General features: G+C 43.5%; 1 long non-coding RNA gene across 1 annotated transcript in view; it reads right to left on the bottom strand.

The window, feature by feature from the left end:
- Nucleotides 1–711: 711 nt before the first annotated feature.
- Nucleotides 712–24,629, bottom strand: part of LOC117501140 — a 1,097,271-nt gene continuing 1,073,353 nt past the window's right edge. Inside the window, exon 3 of the long non-coding RNA XR_004557940.1 lies at nt 712–773. This is a non-coding gene — a long non-coding RNA (uncharacterized LOC117501140). The remainder of the gene's footprint in view (nt 774–24,629) is intronic.

Below are 24,629 nucleotides of genomic sequence, written 5' to 3'. Positions count from 1 at the left end.
CATCTTTTGCATTCCGATAAAGCAACATTTCTCCGGGCCCTGTCACACTAGAGCACGAATGCTGTACTAATCACATGAACTGGAAAAACAGAATTTGAGCTGCATTGGTATGGGACAGACATTCGTACAGCCACTTACAAATGCTGTACAAATACTCAGAATACGAAGCCGGCATGAATGAGTTGCGCATTTCGGAGTGCAGCAGCAGCACCTGAATCCAGGTGGACTACCCAGAGTGCACGTCGAATGCAGACATAAACCCATAAACCCCGCAAGCCCCCCCCCCCCCCAAAAAAAAATAAAAAGAGAATAAAATAAAAAAGACAAGGAATAAAAACAACCGCACAAAAGCCCACAAAACTGGAACCTGAGGTCTGGGTGGCAAGCAAGCGGGGGATGGGGGGCAGGCCAAGTGCTGTGGTCCACGCTTTTGAGGACCTGCTGTGTCACACTTCTGGGTTTCACGCTCGCATCATATTAAAGATATTAAAGACTGCTCTTACCCAACGTGTAGCATTGAGCAGAGACGCTCAACAGGGGAAGACGATTATTATCAGCTTTAGGGCGCCGGCAGGATCACTTTGTCCAACACATTCCAGCGGAGCTGCCATCATGAGCCAGGCAGCCAACATCAACTCCTTTGGTCCAGAAGGACAGACGGCGCTCCACCAGTCCATCATTGACGGGCACCTGGAGCTGATAAAGCTGCTGGTGACATTTGGCGCAGATATCTGACTGGCCAACGGGGAAGGGTGGAGAACAGTCATTTATAGCTAGTCATTTATATTTGTGCCAGATTTAAGCAAAAACAAACAAACAAACAAAAAAAAAACAAGTTTGCAAGCATCACCACATGATCCACTGCTTGAACCCAATTACAAGATAAAAGCAAGACAGACAGACAATGACAAAAACACAGAGTATTGCAAAAGACATCAAAGAAATAATCTTGTAACAAAAAAAAGACTGTTGGACTTCAGCAGAGTTACGAGGACTGTCCATAAAGTATAGGTCCTTTTTATTTTTTTCAAAAACTATATGGATTTCATTCATATGTTTTTACATCAGACATGCTTGAACCCTCGTGCACATGCGTGAGTTTTTCCACGCCTGTCGGTGACGTCATTCGCCTGTGAGCACTCCTTGTGGGAGGAGTCGTCCAGCCCCTCGTCGGAATTCCTTTGTCTGAGAAGTTGCTGAGAGACTGGTGCTTTGTTTGATCAAAATTTTTTCTAAACCTGTGAGGCACATCGAAGTGGACACGGTTCGAAAAATTAAGCTGGTTTTCGGTGAAAATTTTAACAGCTGATGAGAGATTTTGAGGTGATTCTGTCGCTTTAAGGACTTCCCACGGTGCGAGACGTCGCGCAGCGCTCTCAGGCGCCGTCGTCAGCCTGTTTCAAGCTGAAAACCTCCACATTTCAGCTGTTAAACAATTTCTCATATACTCACTCCACTGAAAGCCATCAAAAGCTGCCTGGATTTTACAAATGGTTATCAACACGGAGGGCGTGAGGCGGGGTACACCCAGGACAGGACGCCAGTCTGTCGCAGGGCCACAAACAGACAAACTAACACAGACACACCCACACGCACACCTAAGGACAATTTTAAAGATTCCAATCCACCTAACCCGCATGTCTTTGGATGTGGGAGGAAACCGGAGCACCTGGAGGAAACCCACGCAAACACGGGGAGAACATGCAAACTGCACACAGAAAGGCCACGGGAATTGAACCCATGACCTTCTCGCTGTGAGGCAACAGTGCTAACCACTAAGCCAACGTGCTGCCGCATAACAGTTTCATTTATTCATTATTTTTTTAGACCATCCTGTCCAATACTTAAGAATGCCAGAGCCCACTTCAAAATGTAAAAATATTCTGGGGCCCAACAAAACCTTTAATCAAAATTTTGGTCAATACATGAATCTACAATGAAGTATCTCCATATGTACAATATGTTAAACCAGTAAAGATAAAAGAAGAACACAAATTTAAAACCCACGACTTTATTACTTCTGCTTAGATATTTAAAATTCCTCAAACATTTTGAGGCAGTTTTAAACTTTGTTATAAAATTGAAAGTCAAAGATGGGAAGACAAACTCAAGGAGAACAGAAACCTCCAGTGGAGCAGAAGGTCACTCACCCCAACAATACTAGACTTCCCGCTCCCCGAGTCACCCCTGTCCCCCTCCCCTCTGCAACACCACCCGCACAAACTATCTGTAAAGAGGAGGTGTGCCAACATAGGCTCCAGGACCTGATGGTGTCTCACCCTCATGTCTGAGAGCCCGTGCTGACCAGCTGGCTCCACGACCAGCACCAGGACCAGACAGAGTACCAGGGAGGGTGCTGAAAATCATGTACCCATCAGCTTGCTGCAGTATTCACTAACATATTTCACCATGTGCTGCAGCAAACCACAGTCCCTACCTGCCTGAAAACTGCCACCAAAATCCCTGTGCCCAAATCCTCTGCCGTCTCACACACACACACACACACACACACACACACACACACACACACACACACACACACACACACACACACACACACACACACACACACACACACACACACACACACACACACACACACACACACACACACACACACATACTACCTCCCAGTCCAATAAATAGACTATTGCACAGAACTGTTTTTGCACTAGTTTAATAGAGACTATTAATATTTATTACTTATGTTACCTTTTAATATTATTGTAATATTATTCTTATTCTTCTTCTTATTTTATTTTTTTCTTCTCTATGCCTGTGACACTGCAGCTGCTAAAAAAAGAGATGCTGTCAAACAGAATTTCATTGTATTTCTTGTACAATGACAATAAAGATTCTTCTCTCTTCTTGTAATGTGTACAGAATGTTTTAAGTATCAATTGTGAAGGTACCTCCATATTGTCGTGGCTTGACAAAGATTTCCCAAAGCAATCCCTTGGCCATGTGGCTATATCAGCTGTTGATGAATGGCGGTTCTTGTTGCAGTGCCACTTGAGGTGTCAGAGGTCGCGGGTGTTCATCTTTGGCTGGGACCTGTTCTCTTTATGCACAAAACGCCTCCAGCTTGACGCACTGTTATGGCTGAGCCCCCCCCCCCCAATTGAAAAAAATGCCTCCAGCTTCCTTGAATCATTTAATGATATTATGCACTATAGAGGGAGAAACATGCAAATCCTCCTTTGAGGAACCTTGTTTTTAAATGTGTCAACCATTTTCTCCTGCATTTGTTGACCAGCTGGAGTTCCTCTGAACCATCTTTGGTCCTTAAAGACTTCACCTTTTGTGGCTATATATCTAACTTTTCTACATGGTCTAGTCTTTCAAAGTTTTGCATTATGTATCTTACTGGCACCCCCCATGTATCATGATATGTATCATATCGGGAGACAAGTGTACCATTGCAGCCCAACACATTATGATCACAATTACTTGTTGACATCAGCTTTTTGAAATAACATCATCTATTATTACGTCCACCAAGGACGTAATAAAATAACTGGTGTTTATTTATTTGTCTGTTTGACTGTCTGTGTTAGCAGGATTACGTCACAACTGCTGCACGGATTTTGATGAAAGTTTCACCACAGATTCATATTAGACCATGGAAGACATTAAATTTTGGAGGTGATCTGGATCCAGATTGTGGATCAAGTTTCACTTTACATAGGCTTTGAAAGATTACGTCAAAACTACTTCACGGATTCTCACCAAATTTGCACCACATATTAGATATTAGGGCAATTTTGGAGGTGATCCAGATCCGGATTGTCAGATGTCAGAAATCTCTGTTTGGCTTACTGTCCCTGTCCAACCTTTTGTTGGAATGTGCTGCAGGCCTTAGTAAATGCAGGAAGGGAGGCATTTTAAATTAAATGACGTTGACCATACAAAACAATAAATGTCTTGGGTTTACCCATATGGAAAAGATATACATAAATTTTATGAAGTTTGTATCTGTTCTATCTGGAACTTGTAAGTAATGCATGTGACAGTCAAACCAGATATAAGATCCTTAGTAAATTTGTACAATATGTAACTTATATAAATTGGGAACCTAAAAGAACAATATATGACAGTAATTCCACATACAGAATCCTTAGTAGATATGTGTAATATCAAACTGAGACTTATAAGCACAACACGTCAATCAATCAATCAATCAATCAATTTTTTTATATAGCGCCAAATCACAACAAACAGTTGCCCCAAGGCGCCTTATATTGTAAGGCAAGGCCATACAATAATTATCTAAAACCCCAACGGTCAAAACGACCCCCTGTGAGCGAGCACTTGGCTACAGTGGGAAGGAAAAACTCCCTTTTAACAGGAAGAAACCTCCAGCAGAACCAGGCTCAGGGAGGGGCAGTCTTCTGCTGGGACTGGTTGGGGCTGAGGGAGAGAACCAGGAAAAAGACATGCTGTGGAGGGGAGCAGAGATCGATCACTAATGATTAAATGCAGAGTGGTGCATACAGAGCAAAAGAGAAAGAAACAGTGCATCGTGGGAACCCCCCAGCAGTCTACGTCTATAGCAGCATAACTAAGGGATGGTTCAGGGTCACCTGATCCAGCCCTAACTATAAGCTTTAGCAAAAAGGAAAGTTTTAAGCCTAATCTTAAAAGTAGAGAGGGTGTCTGTCTCCCTGATCTGAATTGGGAGCTGGTTCCACAGGAGAGGAGCCTGAAAGCTGAAGGCTCTGCCTCCCATTCTACTCTTACAAACCCTAGGAACTACAAGTAAGCCTGCAGTCTGAGAGCGAAGCGCTCTATTGGGGTGATATGGTACTACGAGGTCCCTAAGATAAGATGGGACCTGATTATACAAAACCTTATAAGTAAGAAGAAGAATTTTAAATTCTATTCTAGAGTTAACAGGAAGCCAATGAAGAGAGGCCAATATGGGTGAGATATGCTCTCTCCTTCTAGTCCCCGTCAGTACTCTAGCTGCAGCATTTTGAATTAACTGAAGGCTTTTTAGGGAACTTTTAGGACAACCTGATAATAATGAATTACAATAGTCCAGCCTAGAGGAAATAAATGCATGAATTAGTTTTTCAGCATCACTCTGAGACAAGACCTTTCTAATTTTAGAGATATTGCGTAAATGCAAAAAAGCAGTCCTACATATTTGATTAATATGCGCTTTGAATGACATATCCTGATCAAAAATGACTCCAAGATTTCTCACAGTATTACTAGAGGTCAGGGTAATGCCATCCAGAGTAAGGATCTGGTTAGACACCATGTTTCTAAGATTTGTGGGGCCAAGTACAATAACTTCAGTTTTATCTGAGTTTAAAAGCAGGAAATTAGAGGTCATCCATGTCTTTATGTCTGTAAGACAATCCTGCAGTTTAGCTAATTGGTGTGTGTCCTCTGGCTTCATGGATAGATAAAGCTGGGTATCATCTGCGTAACAATGAAAATTTAAACAATACCGTCTAATAATACTGCCTAAGGGAAGCATGTATAAAGTGAATAAAATTGGTCCTAGCACAGAACCTTGTGGAACTCCATAATTAACTTTAGTCTGTGAAGAAGATTCCCCATTTACATGAACAAATTGTAATCTATTAGACAAATATGATTCAAACCACCGCAGCGCAGTGCCTTTAATACCTATGGCATGTTCTAATCTCTGTAATAAAATTTTATGGTCAACAGTATCAAAAGCAGCACTGAGGTCTAACAGAACAAGCACAGAGATGAGTCCACTGTCCGAGGCCATAAGAAGATCATTTGTAACCTTCACTAATACTGTTTCTGTACTATGATGAATTCTAAAACCTGACTGAAACTCTTCAAATAGACCATTCCTCTGCAGATGATCAGTTAGCTGTTTTACAACTACCCTTTCAAGAATTTTTGAGAGAAAAGGAAGGTTGGAGATTGGCCTATAATTAGCTAAGATAGCTGGGTCAAGTGATGGCTTTTTAAGTAATGGTTTAATTACTGCCACCTTAAAAGCCTGTGGTACATAGCCAACTAACAAAGATAGATTGATCATATTTAAGATCGAAGCATTAAATAATGGTAGGGCTTCCTTGAGCAGCCTGGTAGGAATGGGGTCTGATAAACATGTTGATGGTTTGGATGAAGTAACTAATGAAAATAACTCAGACAGAACAATCGGAGAGAAAGAGTCTAACCAAATACCGGCATCACTGAAAGCAGCCAACGATAACGATACATCTTTGGGATGGTTATGAGTAATTTTTTCTCTAATAGTTAAAATTTTGTTAGCAAAGAAAGTCATAAAGTCATTACTAGTTAAAGTTAATGGAATACTCAGCTCAATAGAACTCTGACTCTTTGTCAGCCTGGCTACAGTGCTGAAAAGAAACCTGGGGTTGTTCTTATTTTCTTCAATTAGTGATGAGTAGAAAGATGTCCTAGCTTTACGGAGGGCTTTTTTATAGAGCAACAGACTCTTTTTCCAGGCTAAGTGAAGATCTTCTAAATTAGTGAGACGCCATTTCCTCTCCAACTTACGGGTTATCTGCTTTAAGCTACGAGTTTGTGAGTTATACCACAGAGTCAGGCACTTCTGATTTAAAGCTCTCTTTTTCAGAGGAGCTACAGCATCCAAAGTTGTCTTCAACGAGGATGTAAAACTATTGACGAGATACTCTATCTCACTTACAGAGTTTAGGTAGCTACTCTGCACTGTGTTGTTATATGGCATTAGAGAACATAAAGAAGGAATCATATCCTTAAACCTAGTTACAGCGCTTTCTGAAAGACTTCTAGTGTAATGAAACTTATTCCCCACTGCTGGGTAGTCCATCAGAGTAAATGTAAATGTTATTAAGAAATGATCAGACAGAAGGGAGTTTTCAGGGAATACTGTTAAGTCTTCTATTTCCATACCATAAGTCAGAACAAGATCTAAGATATGATTAAAGTGGTGGGTGGACTCATTTACATTTTGAGCAAAGCCAATTGAGTCTAATAATAGATTAAATGCAGTGTTGAGGCTGTCATTCTCAGCATCTGTGTGGATGTTAAAATCGCCCACTATAATTATCTTATCTGAGCTAAGCACTAAGTCAGACAAAAGGTCTGAAAATTCACAGAGAAACTCACAGTAACGACCAGGTGGACGATAGATAATAACAAATAAAACTGGTTTTGGGGACTTCCAATTTGGATGGACAAGACTAAGAGTCAAGCTTTCAAATGAATTAAAGCTCTGTCTGGGTTTTTGATTAATTAATAAGCTGGAATGGAAGATTGCTGCTAATCCTCCTCCTCGGCCCGTGCTACGAGCATTCTGACAGTTAGTGTGAATCGGGGGTGTTGACTCATTTAAACTAACATATTCATCCTGCTGTAACCAGGTTTCTGTAAGGCAGAATAAATCAATATGTTGATCAATTATTATATCATTTACTAACAGGGACTTAGAAGAGAGAGACCTAATGTTTAATAGACGACATTTAACTGTTTTAGTCTGTGGTGCAGTTGAAGGTGCTATATTATTTTTTCTTTTTGAATTTTTATGCTTAAATAGATTTTTGGTGGTTATTGGTAGTCTGGGAGCAGGCACCGTCTCTACAGGGATGGGGTAATGAGGGGATGGCAGGGGGAGAGAAGCTGCAGAGAGGTGTGTAAGACTACAACTCTGCTTCCTGGTCCCAACCCTGGATAGTCACGGTTTGGAGGATTTAAGAAAATTGGCCAGATTTCTAGAAATGAGAGCTGCTCCATCCAAAGTGGGATGGATGCCGTCTCTCCTAACAAGACCAGGTTTTCCCCAGAAGCTTTGCCAATTATCTATGAAGCCCACCTCATTTTTTGGACACCACTCAGACAGCCAGCAATTCAAGGAGAACATGCGGCTAAACATGTCACTCCCGGTCCGATTGGGGAGGGGCCCAGAGAAAACTACATGTCAAACATAAAGATTTATTACTGGAATTGATGTAACTTCTTGTAAGTTTTTTAGATTTCTTTTCCATATGGGTATACCCAAGTAAAATGTAAGAATCACTATATTTTTTTATTCATTTAGTTGCATTTCCCACACATCCTACAATTGCAGCAGGAAGTTGCTAAACATTTTAAGCTCTGCAGTGTTAAACTCCTAATTAATACGTTCATTCAGTCTCTTCAGTGTTGTCATCCTGAGTCTGTTTGCTTATCTGGCGTTTTGATCTTAGCAATTATTTTTCTGAGATTATTTTATCTTTGCTTAATCTCATGCCACATTCTCATTAACTGTCAAACTTGCTGTCATCATGATGGTCCACCTTTATAACCTAGTAGCTTACACTGAGAAATATACTACCAATAACTTTAAAGCTACAGTGTGCAGGATGTAGGGGTGTTAATTAGCAGAAATGAAATATAGCTTTCATCACCATCTGTTCATTCGTACATACGTAGTTACCTGCAACATTGAATCAATGTGCTTTCATGATCTTTGAGTGAGTCCTTCATATCTACATGAGAGCAGGCCCCCACATGAGAGCTGCCATGTTGATACAGTAACCTGGAAGGGACATAGTTAAGCTGGGCGATTGAGAAGTTTTGAGCCTGACCCAGGAAAAGTAGATCGTGCTTATCCATATTTTGCATTCTGAGAAACGAACACTTCTCAACATTGTACCCAGTGAGTCAAATCACACATTCTCTAGAAATGTTGGCTCCTCAGAATTCAAAAGATGGAGAACTACGTCCTATTTTTTCTGCGTCAGGCTCAAAACTTCTCATTTGTTCATCCTAGTCCATTTCTTGAATGTTGAAGTAGGGCCGAAGACTGAAGAAATAAGCTAAATTTGTGGTGCAGGGTAACAAGTTGAAAAAAACCTGTTGATACGGTAGCCCAAACGGGACACACTCTGTCTTTTGCATTTTAAAATGCAGATAGAAGAAGAAGAAGAAAAAAAAAACAAGGAACCAGTGGTTGCTCCCCAAAACACTGCCTACTGGTTGGTACTGCAGATTGAGAACCCTCATTTTTAGTACATGGAAGATCATAGGCAGCATGAATCCCTGTAAGTAGACAAATTGGCATAATGCACTCTGCAGCTCCACCACTAAATGACCAGCCCAGTCTCATGTTTTTTTTTTTTGTGCTTCCGTGATTAAATTAGTCAAATTTTCATGACAGAGCTTTTTTTTAACTCACTATTCCTAACCCTACTCCCACCCCCAACCCTAACCTTAACCATAGCCTAATCTTACTCCTTCCCCCCACCCTAACCATAACCACCCCAACCCCCCCGCTTCACTTTTAATTTCGTGTAGCCATCACGGAATGAATGAGAATGAATTCGTGCTGCTGTGACAAAAATGAGGCGCTTTTCGTCACAATATCACAAACCAATAGATGTATATTTTGTACTGCTGAAGCACGACATGCCGACGGCTGCTGCTTGGTTAATTCAAAATGTTCACATGATTGTGGGGATGCATGATGTTCATAGCAACAACATATGTGTCCTGAAGATGAAAGTCTCTGCACCACTTTACATCATATCCAAACGACATCATTAACTAAGATTTATTTATGGCTATGATGCTCCATCAAATCCTGGTCTGATGCCAACACATCAAATTCCGATGGATGGCTCTGGGCCAATGTTATAGCCATAAAAGGGTTTGTTTCTCAATGCTGTGGCCAAAATCAGTAACTATTACTTTATATTTGGTCTGATGATAGAATCAGTCCATGCTTTGATGGCATCATAATATAATCATTTTGAAAAATTAATGGCCACAAAACATCTGAAATTTACAATTTACAACCCTAATTCCAATAAAGTTGAGACGTTGTGAAAAATGTAAATAAAAACAGAATACAGTGATTTGTAAATCCTCTTTGACCTATATTTAATTGAATAAATCAAAAATCAAATCAAAACAATTTTATTTATATAGCACCAAATCACAACAAACAGTTGCCCCAAGGCGCTTTATATTGTAAGGCAAAAGCCATACAATAATTACAGAAAAACCCCAACGGTCAAAACGACCCCCTATGAGCAAGCACTTGGCGAGGAAAACTCCCTTTTAACAGGAAGAAACCTCCAGCAGAACCAGGCTCACGGAGGGGCAGTCTTCTGCTGGGACTGGTTGGGGCTGAGGGGAGAGAATCAGGAAAAAGACATGCTGTGGAAGAGAGCAGAGATCAATCACCAATAATTAAAAGCAGAGTGGTGCATACAGAGCAAAAAGAGGTGAATAAAAAGAAACACTGGGTGCATCATGGGAAACCCCCAGCAGTCTAAGTCTATAGCAGCATAACTAAGGGATGGTTCAGGGTCACCTGTTCCAGCCCTAACTATAAGCTTTTTCAAAAAGGAAAATTTTAAGCTTAATCTTAAAAGTAGAGAGGGTGTCTGTCTCCCTAATCTGAATTGGGAGCTGGTTCCACAGGAGAGGAGCCTGAAAGCTGAAGGCTCTGCCTCCCATTCTACTCTTACAAACCCTAGGAACTACAAGTAAGCCTGCAGTCTGAGAGCGAAGCGCTCTATTGGGGTGATATGGTACTAAGAGGTCCCTAAGATAAGATGGGACCTGATTATTCAATACACCACAAAGTCAAGATATTTAATGTTCAAACTGATAAACATTATTGTTTTTGTGCAAATATTTGCTCATTTTGAAATGGATGCCTGCAACAGGTTTCAAAAAAGCTGGGACAGTGGTATGTTTCCCACTGTGTTACATCACCTTTCCTTCTAACAACACTCAATAAGTGTTTGGGAACTGAGGACACTAATTGTTGAAGCTTTGTAGGTGGAATTCTTTCCCATTCTTGCTTGATGTACGACTTCAGTTGTTCAACAGTCCGGGGACTCCGTTGTCGTATTTTGTGCTTCATAATGCGCCACACATTTTCAATGGGCGACAGGTCTGGACTGCAGGCAGGCCAGTCTAGTACCCGCACTCTTTTACTACGATGCCATGCTGATGTAACAGGTGCAGAATGTGGCTTGGCATTGTCTTGCTGAAATAAGCAGGGACGTCCCTGAAAAAGACGTTGCTTGGATGGCAGCATGTGTTGCTCCAAAACCTGGATGTCCCTTTCAGCATTGATGGTGCCATCACAGATGTGTAAATTGCCCATGCCATGGGCACTAACACACCCCCATACCATCACAGATGCTGGCTTTTGAACTTTGTGCTGGTAACAATCTGGATGGTCTTTTTCCTCTTTTGTTCAGAGGACATGACATCCATTATTTCCAAAAACAATTTGAAATGTGGACTCATCAGACCACAGCACACTTTTCCACTTTGTGTCTGTCCATTTCAAATGAGCTCGGGCCAAGACAAGGCGGTGGCGTTTCTGGATGTTGTTGATGTTTGGCTTTCACTTTGCATGGTAGAGTTTTAACTTGCACTTGTAGATGTAGCAACGAACTGTGTTAACTGACAGTGGTTTTCTGAAGTGTTCCTGAGCCCACACGGTAAGATCCTTTACACAATGATATTGGTTTTTAATGCAGTGCCGCTTGAGTGATCGAAGATTAAGGGCATTCATTGTTGGTTTTCGGCCTTGCTGCTTATGTATAGAAAGTTCTCCAGATTCTCTGAATCTTCTGGTTATATTATGGACTGTAGATGATGGAATCCCTAAATTCCTTGCAAATGAACATTGAGAAACATTGTTTTTAAACTGTTGGACTATTTTTTCATGCATTTGTTCACAAAGTGGTGATCCTCACCACATCTTTGCTTGTGAACGGCTGAGCCTTTTGGGGATGCTTGTTTTATACCCAGTCATCAACTTTCCCAGTCTTTTGTTGCCCCGTCCCAACTTTTTTGAAACGTGCTGCAGGCATCCATTTCAAAATGAGCAAATATTTGCACAAAAACAATAAAGTCTGTCAGTTTAAACATTAAATATCTTGTCTTTGTGGTGTATTCAATTGAATATAGGTTGAAGAGGATTTGCAAATCATTGTGTTCTGTTTTTATTTACATTTTACAGAACGTCCCAACTTCACTGGAATTAGGGTTGTACATTTTGATGCAGTTATGAACGTCCCCCTACTGGTTGTATGAAGACTGACATGTAGATGTCCTGCATTTTAATAGTGTTAAAACACAGCCAAAAAATGTAGAGGAAGTTATTCAATTGAACAGATAACATGAACAATTTTAATGCATGTTGTAAGTAACACAGCTTGGCATTTCAAAGTGCCAGCCTTGTAACCAGGAGGTTGTTGGCTGAAGTCCCAGCAGTGCATTTCTGATCTTTTGCATTAGGTAATACTATAAACCTTTCAAAAGGCATTGCGGAGCAAGTTGGATCCTGGGGGAGCACATTTCTCCCTCATAGTCCATCAGTCTTTTGTTTGTGTCTGGTGACATTTTCCTTTTTTCATTGTAATTGTTGAGCTTTGATCCTCAACTTTCACCATGATCACTCATATGGGATCACAGTCCCATATGAATGATCAGGGTCTGTGATCTTATCACTCATATGGGATCATGATGAATCATCTCTGATTCTGATATGTGATCTTGATCATTCGTCTTTGATCCTGATCTACAGTCCTTCTGGTTGTAAAACTGATTCTTATCTGATTGCGGATATGCAGTCCTGATCACTAACCTTAGATCCTGAACTTTTACCCTGATAATGCATCTATGATACTAATTTGTGATCCTGGTCACTCACCTTTGATCCTGACCAGTCAGTTGTGATTCTGATGTCTGATATTCCTCATTTACCTCTGATCCTGATCTGCAGTCCTGCTTGTGAAACTCTGATTGTGATCAAATGACTGAACATTGATCCTGTACTTTAATCTTGATCACTGATCAAAATACTGATTCTTGATTCTCCTGTCCATGGGAATAACTCTGCAGCTGTCTCCTGCCGGAGGGTAGCATACACTATGGAGGAGGGACAAGCCCTTTGGAGTCTCATCCCTGGACAAGAAGAATTGTCTTTTGAGGATGACAGGGATTGTCCCCTGCGTGGTAGTGCCCAGGTCCAAACATGAGTCACCTGAGAGGAGTGGGCACCTGGAACATCCTTTCTCTCAGTAAGGATGACCATGTTCCACTGCTGTCAACAGAGCTGTGAAGGCTTCACATTGCAGTGGCTGCTGTGGGTGGACACACCTACTTGTGGTGTGGTTGGTGTACTGAAGGCGTGGCAGTTGCTGTGTTGATGAATGTATTATGAAGTTCAGACTTTCACTAAGTGTTGAGTCTGTTGTCTCAGTCTATGCGCAACTGCTGTGAGCAATGTCTCCTTGAAGGAGACCTTTGATTTGCAGCTTCACTTGGTGACTGATTACTGCCCCAGAGGTGACACTTTATTCAATTTGAGTGATTTTTATGTGATTACTGGCATTGACAGGGCTTACTATAAGGATTGCATTAGTCTGCATGAATCTTGTAGCTGTAGTGAAAATATTCAAATTCTGACAGTGTTGGAAAAAAAAAAATTCTAATTGGTTAATTCTGCAGAGCTCAAGGATCTATAGATGTGCCCAGTTTGTGAATTTTTACCAAAGACTTGTGGGTTCCTTGAGGATTCAGGTAAAGTCTTGCACAGTATTGGTTGCTCATTTACCAAGATAATTCTGGCCAGACTTCAAGATCAGACTGTTTCTGAGGAATTTGCATGCAACCTAGCTGGAAGACTTGCAAACATGGACACAACTAATCAGCTGAATGGATTGTGGGAGTTCTTGTGCAACCACACCTTGAAAGTTGTTGAGGATTGTATTGGAATCACCAGTGTAGGTATGAGGACATGTTTCATGTCTGAGGACACACTAAATATCATTCAGTGCAGTCATGGAAAGTCCAGGCAGTACAGGGAGCTGAGAAAGTGGGCTGTGATAGCTCTGTGAGTGGACAAGGAGGCATTATCGAAATCTGTGATCAGATGGCTCATCATCTGTGGTCTTGTGACCCTCAAGGTATCATCCCTACAGATGGGAAGAATGGACTTGTCATACCATTCTGGAAAGGAAAGGGGATCACAACAACTATAGGTTTAATAAACTGCTCTCTCTGCTGTGGAAGGTGCTTGAAAGGATTATTGTTAATAGGATTCAGTTCCAGCTTGTTGTTGCTTGGCAATCAGAACAGTCTGGCTTCATGTCCCATTAGCCCTACAAGTACTCATAGAACACAAGCGTGAAAATTGGCAGTGCTTCTTTCCAGCCAAAAGCATGTGATTCACTTGATCTGACTGCTTTCTAGAACATCCTGAGCATTTAAGATAGGATGAGCTCAAATAAGATAAGATAACCCTTTAAAAGTTCCACGATGGGGAAGGTTATGATGTTACAGCAGCATAGGAACAGTCACAGGACAACAGTGCAAATATGCAAAAATAAGATAAAAGACAAATAAGTACCAAAATATGGAAGTCAAGTTCTGTGTGGAACTGCAAACGGCTGGAAAATTGTTTCTATAACAATATTAATGATTTAAGTGATCTGAGTGGTCTCCTGGGAACAGTGCTGGTCGTGGAGTCTGACAGCAGCAGGAAGGACCTGCAGGCTCATGCTCTTTGGGTGGAGCAGCCTGTCACTGAAGGAGCTTTCTAGTGCAGTCAGGTTGTCACTCATGGGGTGGGAGGTGTTCTCCAGCAGGGCTGACAGCTTAGCCATCATCCTCCTTTCTCCCTCCTCTTCCACTGAGTTCAGGGGACCTCCTAGGACAGAGTTGGCCTTCTTAATCACTTTGTCAAGTCTCCTCCTCTCAGCACTTGTAATGCTGCTGCTTCAGCAGACCACTCTGTAAAAAAAAAAAAATGGCTGATGCCACTGTAGAGTCAAAGAAGGTCCCCAGGAGCGCCCCCTGCACTCCAATGGACCTAAGTGGCCTCAGTAGGTAGAGTCTGCTCTGGCCTTTTTTGTAAAGTGCAGTACTGCTGTTTGACCAATCTAGTTTATTGTTTAGGTGAACACCCAGGTACTTGTAAGAGTCCACTATCTCAATATCTGTCTCCTGGATCTTCGGAGAACGTCTGTGCCTGCAAAAGTCAACCACCAGCTCTTTGGTTTTGCCTGCATTGATGTGGAGGCGGTTCAGTGGACACCAATCCACAAAGTCTTGGGTAAATGGACTGCATTTATATAGTGCTTTTCCATCTGCATCAGATGCTTAAAGCGCTTGACACATCAATGCCTCACCTTCATCTTGTTGTCGGGCTGCTGCCATGCAAGGCGCCCACTACGGAGCAACTAGTGGATTAAGGACTTTGCCCATGGGCCGTTATTGATTTTCCGGTCAGGCTAGGATTTGAACCAAGGATCCTCTGGTCTCAAGCTCAATGCTTCACCACTAGACCATCACCTCACCATCCCCTTGGGTCACCCCTCTGTACACTCTCTAATCCTCGTCAGTGATGAGATCGACAACTGCAGAGTTGTCAGAGAACTTTTGCAGGTGATAGTTGACAGAGCTGTATGTGAAGTGTAGAGAGCGAAGAGAAAAGGAGCCAGAATGGTTCCTTGTGGGACCCTGTTAACAGTCATAGTATGTCTGAATGGGCCCTAAAGTTCAGTCCTGAAGTTTACTCTATTTGGTGAATTTAGATCATGATCACTGCTCCATATCAGTGAACTTTGGCAATGATCACTGAAAATATAACTTCCTTGATAGCAGTTGTATTTTGATTACCGCTTGTCTGTTTGTCTGTATGTTTCTCAGCAGGATTGTGATCCTGATTACAACAACTATGATAACAGGATCAAAGCAACCAGGATTCAAAATTAAAGGCAGGCTCCACCTCTCAGTCTGAATCAGAAACAAAACTGAATGAACTCTTTCTAAACTCAAGGTCAACTTCCTCCCCACATTTTGTTGAAATCTACAAATACCTTTTTGAGACATTCTAGCGATAATTAAATTAATTTGCAAACTAAGACATGGTAATTAACAGATAATAATAGTACTGACAAAACTGTCCAATGTCACAATAAATATATAAAGCAAACAAGTGGGCACAAATGCCTGCAATGTGAACGCAGCCGCTGCTCTCCGGGTTATGATGAGGCCATGTTGGCTGACAGCAAACAGCTTTGCACTGCCGCCTTGAATTTAAATTGAAGCCTCTCAGTGGACGCTATGAAAACTGTGAACAATAAAATATGTTCTCATTTAACCAAACAGGTAAATGGGTTTAGGCGCTAGAAGTCAGGAAGTAAATTGCATATTCATGAAAGCTTTACAGCTACTTCACTGGCTTTAGGCTAGACCTCAGCGCCGAGCCTGTAAACTAAGTTTGACAAGCCCCATCTAGAGCAGCAGCAGCGGGAATAAGCTTCTCGCTGCTCATCCCTCCTTCACTGCCTGGAAACTTCCGGATCATAATAACAACAGCTCGTACAACTTCAAGGAGCTGATATGGAGATCAGCTCCCGGGGAGGTTAAGCTGTGGGTAACCACATCTATTGCGTCGCGGAGTCTGAAAAAAAGTAACTTTGAAGGAAAAGTCTTAAATGGCAGCATGTTTCTGTAGTCCTGTAAAGTTTTTTCACTATTCGAAAACAAGAAGAAGTCTCTCAGGACGGTGTGATGTAGGCGGCTGTGTTCGGCGACAAAACCAAGCAGACTGGGAGGCAGACTGTGCACACTTACGTAATAAACACTTCTGAACATTTCCTATCCAGTTCTTTAGTGACAATCATCACAATACCAAGAAGTGCTGACATTTCCCCAAAATAAACATCTACTACTTTTAATACTTTTAATTTAAACGCATGATGATTGCTGATTGGAGACCCGGGTGCAGCGTTACTGTGTGGTTTCTTTCTCCAAATGTGTGCTTTAGTGCTTCATTGGTAACCACACTGAGGCTTTAGAAACCTCAAAAACAACCTCATCTGAAGATACATGTAACTTCAAAATTACACATTTGTTGAACGAGACTGTGACTACATTCACACAAAATCCTTCCTGCAGGGTTGTGTGCAGTTGTGACCTTTTTAGAATGTAAATGCTGTAGTTAAACAATTAGAACGGTTTATTTCTCTGATTTAGTAAATTTATGCAAATTTGTGCAGCCTGTTGTGTGGGCCGCCAGAAGAGGTACTGCTGGCCCACCACCAGAGGGCGCCCTGCCTGAAGTGCGGGCTTCGCCGCCACGGACACAGCCGGGGGTGACAGCTGTCACTCATCAACTCATGACAGCTGTCACCCATCTCCACTTCATCAATCCACTCCATAAAAGCCGGGCGTCATCTCCACCTCGCTGCAGAGATATCTACCTGTGAAGGTACTTTTCTCTGCTGACTTAAATCATTGAGTAATAACCTGAACTTCTTTGCAGCTGTATTCCTGTGGCATTTCATTATCTGTGGATTGGCGTTTGGTGTGATCAGCGACGGCTTCGCTTCACACTCCAACCAGATAAGTGATTTAACAGGAGCTGCACGAGTGTGTGATTAGAGGTGGAGGTGAGTTTCCACCTTCTGACTGTTTTTGTTACTGGGTGTGCACACACCCACATCTCACTGTTTGTGCTCCTCACCAGCAGTACCAGATCCGACAGTCGGGGACGGTGATCACCTGGGAATTCGGGACTTGGCGGCTCCAGTATTCACCAGGTTTGGTGGCGGTGGAAATTGTGTGGTTACGGCTCTTCTCAGGACAGATGTCTTCTATCCTCGAGCCTGCCCACACGTCACCTTTGTGTATTGACTGCTATCAGATTCTGTGATTGTCTGTATAATCATTGTGCACATTCACAACATTAAATTGTTACCTTTTGGCTCATCTATTGACCGTTCATTTGTGCCCCCTGTTGTGGGTCCGTGTCACTACACTTTCCCCAACAGGATATCTCGGCCATTGTCATGGATCCCGAGGGGCGTCAACCATCTGTTGGACAGCCAATGGAAGAGCAGGGTGCACTGGCGTCGGCTGGAGGCGTGATTGGTGAGTTGCAGCACATCCTCACCGCCTTTACCGCTCGGATGGACCTGCTGACCCAGCAAACATCATCCTTAATCACAGGATGGAGGCTCTCACCGCGCAGGTGGAAGCGCATGCTCAGGGCGTTGCTGCAGCTCCTCCTCCTGCCGACCCGGTGCCGAATACAGACATTCCAGTGGTCATTCAACAACCCCCCCCACCATCCCTTGAAGCATACATAAGCACCCCAGAGCCGTACGGAGGTTGTGTGGAGACGTGCGCGGACTTTCTTATGCAGTGTTCGCTCGTCTTTGCACAACGTCCCGTGATGTACGCGTCTGACGCCAGTAAGGTGGCTTACGTGATTAATTTGCTTCGAGGTAAGGCACGCGCTTGGGCTACAGCACTTTGGGAGCAAAGTTCACGGCTCCTTGCCTCTTATACTGGGTTTGTGAGGGAGCTCAGAACTGTTTTTGATCACCCTAACAGAGGCGAAACCGCGTCTACCGTGCTGCTGTCAATGAGACAGGGGCGCCGGAGCGCAGCCGAATATGCAGTCGACTTTTGCATCACGGCTGCGAGATCCGGCTGGAATATGACTGCGCTCCACACCGCCTTCATAAACGGACTGTCGTCGGTCTTGAAGGAGCACCTGGTGGCTAGGGAGGAACCGCAGGATTTGGCTGAGCTTATCGATTTGGTTATACGATTGGACAATTGGTTAGAAGAACACTGACGGGAGCGAGGCGAAGGGCGTGGTCAGGCACAAGCCTTCCCTCTTCCTCCCGGGTCCGAAAGGGAGCCATCTTCCCCACGCTCCACAGTCACAGCGCTCCGTGTGGCTACAGCTCCCCCTGCTGACGATGCTAGGGACACGAGCAGGGCCACATTCAGACAGAGGAGGCTGGTCCGCGGGGAGTGCTTTGTCTGTGGCTCGAGTGAGCATCAGCAGAGAGACTGCCTCAAACGGTCAAAACACAAACGCCCACCCTTAGAGACTGGGCTGAGGGGGGGTCAAAACATTCACGTGGGTCATACACATCTTTCAACACGACTCCCAGTTACAATCCTGAGCGGGGATTTAACCCTTCAAGCCCCAGCACTGGTGGACACGGGGTCAGAAGGGAATCTGCTGGACAGCAGATGGGCAAGGGAGGTAGGGCTCCCTCTGGATGCGCTTTCTTTGCCAGTGAAAGTGCGAGTGCTAGATGGCACTCTTCTCTCTTTTATCACACACTGTAACCCTGGTAGTGTCTGGGAATCACCGGAAGGAGATTGAGTTTTTTGTGACTCCTTCTACCTCCCGTGTGATTTTGGGCTTCCCTTGGATGATTAAACACAATCCCCGGATTGATTGGCCGTCTGGGGTTGTGGCTCAGTGGAGTGAAACCTGCCACCGGAATTGTTTAGGATCCTCGGTTCCTCCCGGTGTAAATGCTAATGAGGAGGTTAAAGTCCCTCTCAATCTGACGGCGGTGCCGGTTGAGTACCACAATCTTGCTAACGTCTTCAGCAAGGATCTGGCGCTCACCCTTCCCCCGCACCGTCCGTACGATTGTGCCATTGATTTGGTCCCGGGCGTTGAGTTCCCGTCCAGCAGGCTGTACAATCTCTCACGTCCTGAGCGCGAATCAGTGGAGACCTACATCTGGGACTCATTAGCTGCCGGGCTGATCCGGAATTCCACCTCCCCGATGGGTGCAGGTTTCTTATTTGTGGGCAAGAAAGATGGCGGACTCCGTCCATGCATTGATTACAGGGGGCTGAACGACATAACGGTTCGTAATCGATACCCTTTACCCCTGTTGGATTCAGTGTTCACGCCCCTGCATGGAGCCCAAATTTTCACCAAACTGGACCTTAGGAATGCGTATCACCTGGTTCGGATCCGGAAGGGAGACAAATGGAAGACAGCATTTAACACCCCATTAGGTCATTTTGAGTACCTGGTCATGCCGTTCGGCCTCACTAACGCCCCCGCGACGTCCAAGCTTTGGTAAACGACGTCTTGCGGGACGTCCTGCACCGATTCATCTTCGTGTATCTGGATGACATACTCATCTTTTCCCCGGACCCTGAGACTCATGTCCAGCATGTACGTCAGGTCCTGCAGCGGTTGTTGGAGAACCGGCTGTTTGTGAAGGGCGAGAAGTGTGAGTTCCACCCACCTCTTTGTCCTTCCTGGGGTTTATCATCTCCTCCAACTCCGTCGCCCCTGATCCGGCCAAGGTTGCGGCGGTGAGAGATTGGCCCCAACCAACAAGCCGTAGGAAGCTGCAACAGTTCCTCAGCTTTGCAAATTTCTACAGGAGGTTCATTAAGGGCTACAGTCAGGTAGTTAGCCCCCTGACAGCCCTGACCTCTCCAAAAGTCCCCTTCACCTGGTCGGATCGGTGCAAAGCCGTGTTCAAGGAGTTGAAACGTCGGTTCTCGTCTGCACCAGTTCTGGTGCAGCCCGACCCTAGCCGCCAGTTTGTGGTTGAAGTGGACGCCTCTGACTCAGGGATAGGAGCCGTGCTATCCCAGAGCGGAGAGACCAATAAGGTTCTATACCCGTGTGCCTACTTTTCTCGCAGGTTGACCCCAGCTGAACGGAACTATGATGTCGGCAATCGAGAACTCCTTGCGGTGAAAGAGGCTCTTGAGGAGTGGAGACACCTGTTGGAGGGAGCGTCTGTGCCATTCACGGTTTTCACTGACCATCGGAACCTGGAGTATATCAGGACCGCCAAGCAGCTGAACCCCAGGCAAGCCCACTGGTCACTGTTCTTCGGGCGTTTTGACTTCCGGATGACCTATCGCCCCGGGACCAAGAACCAGAGATCGGATGCCTTGTCCCGGGTACACGAAGATGAAGTCAAGACGGAGCGTCGGATCCACCGGAGTCCATCATTCCTGAGTCCACTATCGTGGCCACCCTCACCTGGGACGTGGAGAAGACCGTCCGGGAGGCCCTGGCATGGAGCCTGGACCCAGGAACCGGTCCGAAGAACCGTTTATACGTCCCACCAGAGGCCAGAGCTGCAGTCTTGGACTTCTGTTATGGTTCCAAGCTCTCCTGTCATCCGGGGGTGCGAAGGACCGTGGCAGTTGTCCGGCAGCGCTTCTGGTGGGCGTCTATGGAGGCCGACGTCCGGGAGTATGTCCAGGCCTGTACCACCTGTGCCAGGGGCAAGGCAGACTACACGAAGACAAAAGGAATTCTGCAGCCTCTACCGGTGCCTCGTCGCCCCTGGTCCCACATTGGCCTGGACTTTGTCATGGGTCTCCCACCGTCCCAGGGCATCAATCAATCAATCAATAAATTTTTTTATATAGCGCCAAATCACAACAAACAGTTGCCCCAAGGCGCTCTATATTGTAAGGCAAGGCCATACAATAATTATGTAAAACCCCAACGGTCAAAACGACCCCCTGTGAGCAAGCACTTGGCTACAGTGGGAAGGAAAAACTCCCTTTTAACAGGAAGAAACCTCCAGCAGAACCAGGCTCAGGGAGGGGCAGTCTTCTGCTGGGACTGGTTGGGGCTGAGGGAGAGAACCAGGAAAAAGACATGCTGTGGAGGGGAGCAGAGATCGATCACTAATGATTAAATGCAGAGTGGTGCATACAGAGCAAAAAGAGAAAGAAACAGTGCATCATGGGAACCCCCCAGCAGTCTACTTCTATAGCAGCATAACTAAGGGATGGTTCAGGGTCACCTGATCCAGCCCTAACTATAAGCTTTAGCAAAAAGGAAAGTTTTAAGCCTAATCTTAAAAGTAGAGAGGGTGTCTGTCTCCCTGATCTGAATTGGGAGCTGGTTCCACAGGAGAGGAGCCTGAAAGCTGAAGGCTCTGCCTCCCATTCTACTCTTACAAACCCTAGGAACTACAAGTAAGCCTGCAGTCTGAGAGCGAAGCGCTCTATTGGGGTGATATGGTACTACGAGGTCCCTAAGATAAGATGGGACCTGATTATTCAAAACCTTATAAGTAAGAAGAAGAATTTTAAATTCTATTCTAGAATTAACAGGAAGCCAATGAAGAGAGGCCAATATGGGTGAGATATGCTCTCTCCTTCTAGTCTCCGTCAGTACTCTAGCTGCAGCATTTTGAATTAACTGAAGGCTTTTTAGGGAACTTTTACGACAACCTGATATTAATGAATTACAATAGTCCAGCCTAGAGGAAATTAATGCATGAATTAGTTTTTCAGCATCACTCTGAGACAAGACCTTTCTGATTTTAGAGATATTGCGTAAATGCAAAAAAGCAGTCCTACATATTTGTTTAATATGCGCTTTGAATGACATATCCTGATCAAAAATGACTCCAAGATTTCTCACAGTATTACTAGAGGTCAGGGTAATGCCATCCAGAGTAAGGATCTGGTTAGACACCATGTTTCTAGGATTTGTGGGGCCAAGTACAATAACTTCAGTTTTATCTGAGTTTAAAAGCAGGAAATTAGAGGTCATCCATGTCTTTATGTCTGTAAGACAATCCTGCAGTTTAGCTAATTGGTGTGTGTCCTCTGGCTTCATGGATAGATAAAGCTGGGTATCATCTGCGTAACAATGAAAATTTAAGCAATACCGTCTAATAATACTGCCTAAGGGAAGCATGTATAAAGTGAATAAAATTGGTCCTAGCACAGAACCTTGTGGAACTCCATAATTAACTTTAGTCTGTGAAGAAGATTCCCCATTTACATGAACAAATTGTAATCTATTAGACAAATATGATTCAAACCACAGCAGCGCAGTGCCTTTAATACCTATGGCATGCTCTAATCTCTGTAATAAAATTTTATGGTCAACAGTATCAAAAGCAGCACTGAGGTCTAACAGAACAAGCACAGAGATGAGTCCACTGTCCGAGGCCATAAGAAGATCATTTGTAACCTTCACTAATGCTGTTTCTGTACTATGATGAATTCTAAAACCTGACTGAAACTCTTCAAATAGACCATTCCTCTGCAGATGATCAGTTAGCTGTTTTACAACTACCCTTTCAAGAATTTTTGAGAGAAAAGGAAGGTTGGAGATTGGCCTATAATTAGCTAAGATAGCTGGGTCAAGTGATGGCTTTTTAAGTAATGGTTTAATTACTGCCACCTTAAAAGCCTGTGGTACATAGCCAACTAACAAAGATAGATTGATCATATTTAAGATCGAAGCATTAAATAATGGTAGGGCTTCCTTGAGCAGCCTGGTAGGAATGGGGTCTAATAAACATGTTGATGGTTTGGATGAAGTAACTAATGAAAATAACTCAGACAGAACAATCGGAGAGAAAGAGTCTAACCAAATACCGGCATCACTGAAAGCAGCCAAAGATAACGATATGCCTTTGGGATGGTTATGAGTAATTTTTTCTCTAATAGTTAAAATTTTGTTAGCAAAGAAAGTCATGAAGTCATTACTAGTTAAAGTTAATGGAATACTCAGCTCAATAGAGCTCTGACTCTTTGTCAGCCTGGCTACAGTGCTGAAAAGAAACCTGGGGTTGTTCTTATTTTCTTCAATTAGTGATGAGTAGAAAGATGTCCTAGCTTTACGGAGGGCTTTTTTATAGAGCAACAGACTCTTTTTCCAGGCTAAGTGAAGGTCTTCTAAATTAGTGAGACGCCATTTCCTCTCCAACTTACGGGTTATCTGCTTTAAGCTACGAGTTTGTGAGTTATACCACGGAGTCAGACACTTCTGATTTAAAGCTCTCTTTTTTAGAGGAGCTACAGCATCCAAAGTTGTCTTCAATGAGGATGTAAAACTATTGACGAGATACTCTATCTCCCTTACAGAGTTTAGGTAGCTACTCTGCACTGTGTTGGTATATGGCATTAGAGAACATAAAGAAGGAATCATATCCTTAAACCTAGTTACAGCGCTTTCTGAAAGACTTCTAGTGTAATGAAACTTATTCCCCACTGCTGGGTAGTCCATCAGAGTAAATGTAAATGTTATTAAGAAATGATCAGACAGAAGGGAGTTTTCAGGGAATACTGTTAAGTCTTCTATTTCCATACCATAAGTCAGAACAAGATCTAAGATATGATTAAAGTGGTGGGTGGACTCATTTACTTTTTAAGCAAAGCCAATAGAGTCTAATAATAGATTAAATGCAGTGTTGAGGCTGTCATTCTCAGCATCTGTGTGGATGTTAAAATCGCCCACTATAATTATCTTATCTGAGCTAAGCACTAAGTCAGACAAAAGGTCTGAAAATTCACAGAGAAACTCACAGTAACGACCAGGTGGACGATAGATAATAACAAATAAAACTGGTTTTTGGGACTTCCAATTTGGATGGACAAGACTAAGAGACAAGCTTTCAAATGAATTAAAGCTCTGTCTGGGTTTTTGATTAATTAATAAGCTGGAATGGAAGATTGCTGCTAATCCTCCGCCCCGGCCCGTGCTATGAGCATTCTGACAGTTAGTGTGACTCGGGGGTGTTGACTCATTTAAACTAACATATTCATCCTGCTGTAACCAGGTTTCTGTAAGGCAGAATAAATCAATATGTTGATCAATTATTATATCATTTACTAACAGGGACTTAGAAGAGAGAGACCTAATGTTTAACAGACCACATTTAACTGTTTTAGTCTGTGGTGCAGTTGAAGGTGCTATATTATTTTTTCTTTTTGAATTTTTATGCTTAAATAGATTTTTGCTGGTTATTGGTAGTCTGGGAGCAGGCACCGTCTCTACGGGGATGGGGTAATGAGGGGATGGCAGGGGGAGAGAAGCTGCAGAGAGGTGTGTAAGACTACAACTC

Source organism: Thalassophryne amazonica, chromosome 19, assembly GCF_902500255.1.
Source record: "Thalassophryne amazonica chromosome 19, fThaAma1.1, whole genome shotgun sequence".
Taxonomy (NCBI): domain Eukaryota; kingdom Metazoa; phylum Chordata; class Actinopteri; order Batrachoidiformes; family Batrachoididae; genus Thalassophryne; species Thalassophryne amazonica.
Note: the sequence above shows the minus strand (reverse complement) of the source record. Positions and strands in the feature narration are given on the sequence as shown.